Source organism: Dreissena polymorpha, chromosome 16 (genome assembly GCF_020536995.1).
Source record: "Dreissena polymorpha isolate Duluth1 chromosome 16, UMN_Dpol_1.0, whole genome shotgun sequence".
Lineage (NCBI taxonomy): Eukaryota > Metazoa > Mollusca > Bivalvia > Myida > Dreissenidae > Dreissena > Dreissena polymorpha.
In genome coordinates this window covers 628,516-637,613 of record NC_068370.1, presented here as the reverse complement: position 1 = coordinate 637,613, position 9,098 = coordinate 628,516, and the positions used below count along the sequence as shown (strand labels likewise).

At 34.7% G+C, this 9,098-nt stretch overlaps 1 long non-coding RNA gene across 1 annotated transcript; it reads left to right on the top strand.

Annotated features, from left to right (window-relative positions):
* The first annotated feature begins 835 nt into the window (after nucleotides 1–835).
* LOC127862379 (uncharacterized) lies at nucleotides 836–1,468 on the top strand. The gene is made up of 2 exons (XR_008040585.1): nucleotides 836–1,081; nucleotides 1,244–1,468. It is a non-coding gene; the product is annotated as an uncharacterized LOC127862379 (long non-coding RNA).
* Nucleotides 1,469–9,098: the final 7,630 nt, after the last annotated feature.

Here is a 9,098-nt window from a genome sequence, read left to right as displayed (position 1 = left end):
ACATTCTATAACTTTCTAATCCTTGAAATAAATCTATGAATATTTCTTATATATGTTGTCTTTTGTTGGTGCCTCTTTCACATTCCATAACCATTCAAAATTCAAACAGTCGGGCACAAATCCAGCAGAAATTAGGAATTGTTTCTGAACCGTCTGAATGTCATCTCGTAGAGGCCATTTGTACTGGCCAAGTTTTCTGGTGGTAGTCATGAATTTAACCACAAAGTTTTCTTTATCTTTAACTTCAAAAACCATACCAGGATACCAAGCATCCTGGTATGGAATTGCAACATATGCATTACAATTTAAAATTCTGCATTTAGATTCATCAAGTCTTTCACATTTTTTCACTGGGCACTTTTTTTTTAAATTGACAAGTTTTTTTTCTGGTCACATGTTCTTGAAACTTTGGTTTTGACATATTTTGCTGTTGATGCTTTGAATGCAGGGTTAAGATGACACAGTACATTGAACAACACAGTTGAAATTTCCCCATTTTTTCTAGAAAAGTATTTATTTCAAGAATGAGTCCATTCTTCAGCCTGTTTATAGGCTACAAGGTTTCTGCCTTCTTCAAAAGAGAGGTTGTTATACCATTTTCATGACAGAATGGTCATGGGTAGTCTGCCATTGACTTCCAAGATCTACTGAAAAAAAGGAAAGAAAAGTCAGACCTACATCATCAGTACATGTATAAATCATGTTAATATGCAACTTTTACAGTGCAAAAACATTCTCACAGGCCAGTGGGGATATGCACATTTGGACAATTTCTACAACGTCGGGGCAAATTTATCGATTTAATCATGTCAATGATTGTTTAGATACTTAAGAAAACTTATTTTTAACCAGGTTTTCCGAAGGAAAAAACTGGTTATTAGATTGGCGAATGCGGGCGGGCTGGCTGGCGGGCTGGCTGGCTGGCGGGCTGGCGGAATAAGCTTGTCCGGGCCATAACTATGTCGTTCATTGTCAGATTTTAAAATCATTTGGCACATTTGTTCACCATCATTGGACGGTGTGTCGCGCGAAATAATTACGTCGATATCTCCAAGGTCAAGGTCACACTTTGAGTTCAAAGGTCAAAAATGGCCATAAATGAGCTTGTCCGAGCCATAACTATGTCGTTCATCGTCAGATTTTAAAATCATTTGGCACATTTGTTCACCATCATTGGACGGTGTGTCGCGCGAAATAATTACGTCGATATCTCCAAGGTCAAGGTCACACTTTGAGTTCAAAGGTCAAAAATGGCCATAAATGAGCTTGTCCTGGCCATAACTATGTCATTCATTGTGAGATTTTAAAATCATTTGGCACATTTGTTCACCATCATGGGACGGTGTGTCCCACGAAAGAATCACGTCAATATCTCCAATGTCAAGGTCGCCACGACTAAAAATAGATTTAAAAAAAAAAAAAAAAATTACAAAGGGGGTTAATTTTTTTTGGTCATTTCAAAAGTTAAGTTTGAGTTTTCTCCCTTTATCAGATTTTTTTTTCACAATGAAAACCTGGTTTTGTGACAATTTTGTCCCTTGTCATACATATAATTGACGGATAAAAACACCTTTGAGTTTGAGGGCATTTCATAACAATAACACGGGGTTGGTTTTCCTACGATTCGATCGCACGAGCAGGTGCCCGTCCTTACATCGAAATTACATATTTGCACTGAAATAAATAATTAAGCGAGTCAAAATCAAGGTTTCTAGAACTCACCTTTGTAGTTAGAATAAAGTTGAACCACATGAAGATGTTTTCTATCGGTAACATGCTCAAAATCGTCGATAGAAAAACGTGTTTACGATGCGTAATCAGTTAATAGCAACCCCGATAAAAGCCGATTCCTTATCAGTTCAATGGGAGAAAAGCGGAAAAAACCAATACCACTCTTACTAAATGATCAATAAAACCATTATTTTATTATATAAATCAAAATAATAAAAAGTTATTAAAAGAAAAATGTTTTATCTTTCTATTCATATAAAATTCATTTTATTATTATTTCAGGATGATAAGTAAATATGTTGTTAATTGAACAAATTCAGGGCAGAAATATCGCTATCGCGTAATGCCGACTTTCGGACTACTTGCATAAACATGTGTGTGTTTACAATTCAAATGCGGATATTCTACACATCATGAATATTTATGAGATTGACATCATCTTGTTCACGACTGAATGAACTTTACTACAATGCAATCAAATTTTACATAGAACCACCCTACGCCGAGAAAATAGTACCCGACTTTGACGATAAATAAAATTACTTCCGATGGACCGAAGACAATTTTGAACATAGTTATAAAATCTAGAAAGTCTAACTTAAATTTTGATACCAAATTTATTTTCCGCAAATGAGAATTAGGTACCCGCATCTTTAAACAAAGACGCGCATTTATACAATTCGACCTCGGTTGACCTCTGCAGAGGGAGGCGCCATTTTTGTTTTGCTTCGCTAATCGTAATCGTTTGTGACGATCTGAATTAATTAAACCATAACGCTTAAACTCTACAGAAAACAAAAGAAAAGGTTTGTTATGATCATTTTCGATATTATTTGGTTTGAATTATGTTTAAATAATATTTTATAAATATTAAAACCAGCTTTTCGCATTGATGGCAATGTTCGCTTTTTTGACACGAAAAACACGCGTAATAATTAAGTTATGTCACTGAATATAACAGTCCCGTGTAATGCTTCCCTCAAATAAACGCATTGAAATGGTTGATAATAACAAATTGAATCGAAATAGATCAATAACTGCGTTTTTCTCTAAGTATTTACGTAAAATAATGGAATGTTTGAATTGGTTACGAACTTAAATTTTTTTAAATCTTGTTCGTACCATTTTTCGAGATTTTGCAAAGATGTCAAAAAATGAAGGATATGGACAAAAATGATGTTTTATATGTATTTGATTTGTAAAAATAGATATTTTGGTATGTTTTGTTATTTTTTTAGAGTGTCTGGCTGTGATAAAGGTGTAAGAGTATCCAGGTGCCTTCTGAAAGGATGTGGGACTCTGCTGCAACTCCATCATAAGACATAACCAAGCAATTTGAAAAATTCCAGTACATTGACAAATGAAATTGTAATTGAAATATTCAACCGATAAAAATGATGCAAATCAGAAGATATGGAAAGTTGTTTTCTTGATGACTTTCAGACTATAAATATTATAGAGAATGACTTGAAACATACAGAACAAAATTCCGCCTCATAATGCTGTAAACAATTATCCACCATGTAGTTGCCATCATTCCTCCTGATATTCTTCTTGTTCATAGACAAATAAATTCCTTTTATACCCAAGAACAGTCAAACAATTGAATTCCTTCCCTCCCCAAAATGCCATATACCCGGTACATGAGGCAGCCACAGTAGAAGTTTTCAAAATCCTTACTCCAGTGGCTGTCATTGTACCACTTATCCATCTGGAGACACTTACAATGTAAATAATTTTGAATTAACACCCAACTGAGCACCTTTGTACAGTTTTTTCACCCCTTAACCTTTATGCCACCCTCTATTTAGAAGGAGTGCTGTATCAGAAGAAGACTACATAACTGTTGTAAAATGGTAACAACTGGTGAATTTCATGACAGCATGTAGACAAAAAGGAGTGTTTGCTTTGTCAGTGCGAGCAGATATCCAAAGTGTAAAATTTGAGTTAATTCTAGACTGGATGGTTCCTGATTGTTTGAAGAGTGAAATTGGAAGACAATGGCAGGCTGTTTTCCAAACATGAGAAATATCAAGCATCATACGAACTGTACAAAAAGGACCTACTTTGAGAAATTGTGTATAGTTTAAATGTATTGAAATGTTTTATTGAATTTTCCCTTTTGTACACACTTGACATTATTGCAGTTAGTTTGTTGAATGTGGTAAGACTTAGTTAAGTTATTAAAGATTTTTATACTTTCAACGAATATATTGTGGTGTTATGCTCCTCGACAAAAAAATATATAAAATTGGCACTTTTTAAATCAAAATTAGGGTACTATATCAATTTCTGATCAACAAATCAATGCTTTTATTGAAATCTACAGGAAAAATGCCATCAGTATGCCAAATTTCAATATGATACCATGTATAGAAAAAATTATACAGAAAAAAGAAGCCAAATTTTATAGAAAGTGGGTCCGCGAATCGACACAAAATGTGAACGCTTTTAATAGGCATAATTTTCCCCAAAATGGCATTTTTTCCGAAGATTCAAATTACCATAACTTTGGATGTAGTAGAGATAAATTAATAATTCAAACTGATCTGAGCAGTATTAAATGAGATCTTTAATTTTATATCAAAACATTTAAGATTTTTGTGAGTTGAATTTTTTGATGGGGTTGCTACAGTTAATCAAAATGGCGGTCAAAGGTGAAAAGCGAGGTCGCCGCGTGACCGGAGGAAATTTGAATAAATTACTACGTTTGGCTTAAAATGCGGGAGGGTTCCTATTGTTTCCGACAAAAGATTTTTATATCAAATTAAACTTCAGAACATTCCCTACAATATGATATATGATGCATAGTTCGGAAATCAGTACTTTTTGTAAAAAATCGGCGACACTTTAGGGGACTATATCTTCGGTTCGGATGAAATTATAAATTTGCATCAAAGTCATGAATGGAAGTCGTGAACTTTTCTAAATGGATTTGTCCATCTCATTAATATTCATAAAGTTTAAGTCACCCGCGAATAGGAACAAAGAGTACATGCGCCACGCGCCGAGTGCATGAAAGTTGAAAATCACGCGCAACAGCGAAAAACCATAATATTTATTGTTTATTAACAGATAAAACTGGGTTATAGTGGGTAAAATACAAAAGTAAAACATGCATTTTGTAGAGAATTTTATTAGCTTTAAAATGAGACCAATTATAAAAATATTCATCTACAAATGTAATTTTAATCCCCAAAATGCCACAGGCGGTGTAGACTTTTCACAGTTTTCCAGATAAAATGTGGGATTATCGGAGATTAGCTGGGGTTGCTACTCAAAGAAATGCTGACAGGCCTTGATTGATATGCATCTTTCTTATGTATATAGCTGTTCGTGTGTATATACTGTACATGTTATTATAGTATGCTTTTATTTTTTGTTTATTTATAATCAAATTACGTTTATATTTATTTCATCAAATTGCCATTGATATTTAATTACTCATGTATGTTAAAAAATGTTGGTGTACATTAAAGTATAAAATTGAATTATCTTGTAATTCTTAAAATACACAAATATATATGTTTATATAATTATTGGTTTTTATTAGCCGGATTTTTTTCGAAAAAATCTCGGCTTATAGATTGATGTTGTCGGGCGGGCGGGCGGGGTGGCGGGGTGGCGGGGTGGCGGGGTGGCGGGGTGGCGGCGTGCTCGAAAATGTTAAAGTTCTTATTTCATGGTATAACTTTGGTATGCTTGGACCTAGAGTCTTCAAACTTGACATGAAGGTTGGCCAGGATTAACAGATGACCACTGGTCATTTCAAGGTCATTCATTTGAAGGTCAAGGTCACTGTGACCTTCAATATAAAAAATGTTAAAGTTGTTATAACTTTGGTATGCTTGGACCTAGAGTCTTGAAACTTGACATGAAGGTTGGCCATAACTAGTTAGTAACCACTGGTCATTTCAAGGTCATTCATTTGAAGGTCAAGGTCACTGTGACCTTGAATGTAAAAATGTTAAAGTTCTTATTTCATGGTATAACTTTGGTATGCTTGGACCTAGAGTCTTCAAACTTGACATGAAGGTTGGCCAGGATTAACAGATGACCACTGGTCATTTCAAGGTCATTCATTTGAAGGTGAAGGTCACTGTGACCTTCAATATAAAAATGTTAAAGTTGTTATAACTTTGGTATGCTTGGACCTAGAGTCTTGAAACTTGACATGAAGGTTGGCCAGAACTAGTAAGTAACCACTGGACATTTCAAGGTCATTCATTTGAAGGTCAAGGTCACTGTGACCTTGAATGTAAAAATGTTAAAGTTGTTATAACTTTGGTATGCTTGGACCTAGAGTCTTGAAACTTGACATGAAGGTTGGCCAGAACTAGTAAGTAACCACTGGACATTTCAAGGTCATTCATTTGAAGGTCAAGGTCACTGTGACCTTGAATGTAAAAATGTTAAAGTTCTTATTTCATGTTATAACTTTGGTATGCTTGTACCTAGAGTCTTCAAACTTGAAATAAAGATTGGCCAGTACTAGAAGATGACCACTGGTCATTTCAATGTCATTCATTTGAAGGTCAAGGTCACTGTGACCTTAAATGTTAAAATGTTAAAATTGTTATAACTTTGGTATGCTTGGACATAGAGTCTTCAAACTTGACATGAAGGTTTGCAAGCACACTTAGATGACCACTGGTCATTTCAAGGTCATTCATTCTAAGGTCAAGGTCACTGTGACCTTGAATGTAAAAATGTTAAAGTTCTTATAACTTTGGTAGGTAAAAATGTTAAAGTTCTTATTCCATGTTATAACTTTGGTATGCTTGTACCTAGAGTCTTCAAACCTTTTGACCTTTGAACAATATTTCAGTAATTTAAGTATTGCATTGACAAAAACACGAAAGGTACTTTCCTGTCATTTAAATAAAAAATCCGGCTTCAATGCGGTCATCTCCGACCGCGGAACTCTTGTTGCATATCTGAATTAAAAAAAACTTTTAACAGCATATAATTGAATCAACTGTTAAGGCAAAAGATGCACCTTTAACGCACATGTGTGCTTTTTGTGAGTGCGTTTTTTACTGCCATTCATGTGCGTAAATTGTGCGTTTTGTGTGAGTTATAACTGCGCTTAACGTGAGTTAAATGTGCGCTTTTTAAAATAAAAAAGCGCACATTTAATTCGCTGAAAAGCGCAGTTTTAACCCACTTAAAAGCGCACATTTTACACACATGTGCGCTTTAATGTGGGTTATAACTGCGCTTAAAGTGAGTTAAATGTGCGCTTTTTAAAATAAAAAAGTGCACATTTAACTCGCGAAAAGCGCACGTTTAACGCACATAAAAGCGCACATTTAATACACATGTGCGCTTTTATGTGGGTTATAACTGCGCTTAAAGTGAGTTAAATGTGCGCTTTTTTAATAAAAAAAGCGCACATTAAACTCGCGAAAAGCGCACATTTAACCCACTTAAAAGCGCACATTTTACACACATAAATGGCAGTAAAAAACGCACTTATAAAAAGCGCACTTATAAAAAGCGCACTTTTAACGCACATAAAAGCGCACATTTAACACACATGTGCGCTTTTATGTGGGTTATAACTGCGCTTTAAGTGAGTTAAATGTGCGCTTTTAAAATATAAAAGCGCACATTTAACCCACGAAAAGCGCACATTTAACACACTTAAAAGCGCACATTTTACACACATAAATGGCAGTAAAAAACGCACTTATAAAAAGCGCACGTTTAACGCACATAAAGCGCACATTTTACACACATAAATGGCAGTCAAAAACGCACTTATAAAAAGCGCTCGTTTAACGCACATAAAGCGCACATTTATCCACAAAAAGCGCACATTTTCTTGTTTGTTTGTTTTTGTTAAAAACTCACTGGGTAAGAAAAAGCGCACATAAAACGCAGTGCCAATACTGCCACGTTTAACACAAGCAAAACGTACTTAAAACGTACATTTCACACACTTTTTTGAGAAGGGTAGGGTAACAATTTACTACAAAATATGACTTCATGTTAAATTACCATTTTATTTTGCTTTTATTACTCTAGATTAAAATACATAAAATGTTTGTATGCTATTTTAGGACCAATACATAGTTTTTGTGTCAGCTGACAAGAGAAAAATGTGGTCATGGTGAGTTTTTGTGATCACATTTGAGCATCACTTATTGTGAATTGTGCAGTGTGCTCCCTCAACATTTAACTTGTGAACACTCTTAAGGCCACATTTTTTGCCCACTCTTTATGAAACATGTTCCTAACATTTGTCCCAATGATATTGTCGGACATTTAATTTATGAACACTCTAAAGGCCGCATATGTTGCCCAATCCTCATGAGTCTGTGTTAGAAAATCTTCACAAATGATAATCCAACCAAGTATATAACTGGTTTTATTATATACCTGTTTAATGCTTTTAACAAAATACTGGTTGTATCAATAGTTGAAATAAAAAATCCCGTATTACGCTACTCGCTGTTTCCAATTCCGTATTACCATACTAGCCGGAGTTCTTTTTTCTACCCATTTAATGACGTCATATTACGCGCATCGAAAATAGGAAACCCCCATATTACGCAATATATTACGTAGTACATCGTGTGACGTCATTTCTGTGACGAAAAACAAGTATAGTTTTATTTTAACTCTCTGGAATTTAAGGACATGTCGAACTTGGTGTTTTATAACAGTAAACTATTTGTTTAAAACAAACGAATGCAGAACGTTTTTCGGAGTGTGTGTGTTTATCATGCATAAATGTAAATTTTGATAGGAATACAATAACATAGTGTGGTTTAAACTAAGTTTGGATAAAGACATGTTGAAGTAGAAGTGGAAGTGCATATCGTTTCAACGCTTTTGTTATTAACATCGGATCAAAGTTGTCAACTTAATTGTTATAAACATTGGATTAACGATGTCATTAAGGTAAGCGTGTCGGAATCCTGTGTTTTCCAGGTTCAAATGTTTACAGGGTAATTTACATTAACTGTATTCATACGCGTCTTAACTAAACTATGGCGTACCGTTTAATTCATTGTTTTGTTAAAGCAAACATACAATTGTTAAATGTTTTCGTTAGTTGTGTATATAATAAAAGGAATATTACGTTCCAAGAGTTTGTACTCAGTCTCGTGGCGTGTGCTATTTCGCATCACACTCTAGGCTCCCCCTCTCGTGTGATATGTCATCACACAAGCCACTCGACTGAATACAAACTCTTGGAACAATTGACTAGCGTAATATTCCGTATTTATGTGGGGTCAAAATGTAGTTCACTCGCTCAAAGTACATAAAAAGCTTGTGAACTCTCCAGGAGCCATATTTATTGCCTGATCTTCATGAATAACATTGCAAAAAAGACAATATTCACTATAAGTGATGAA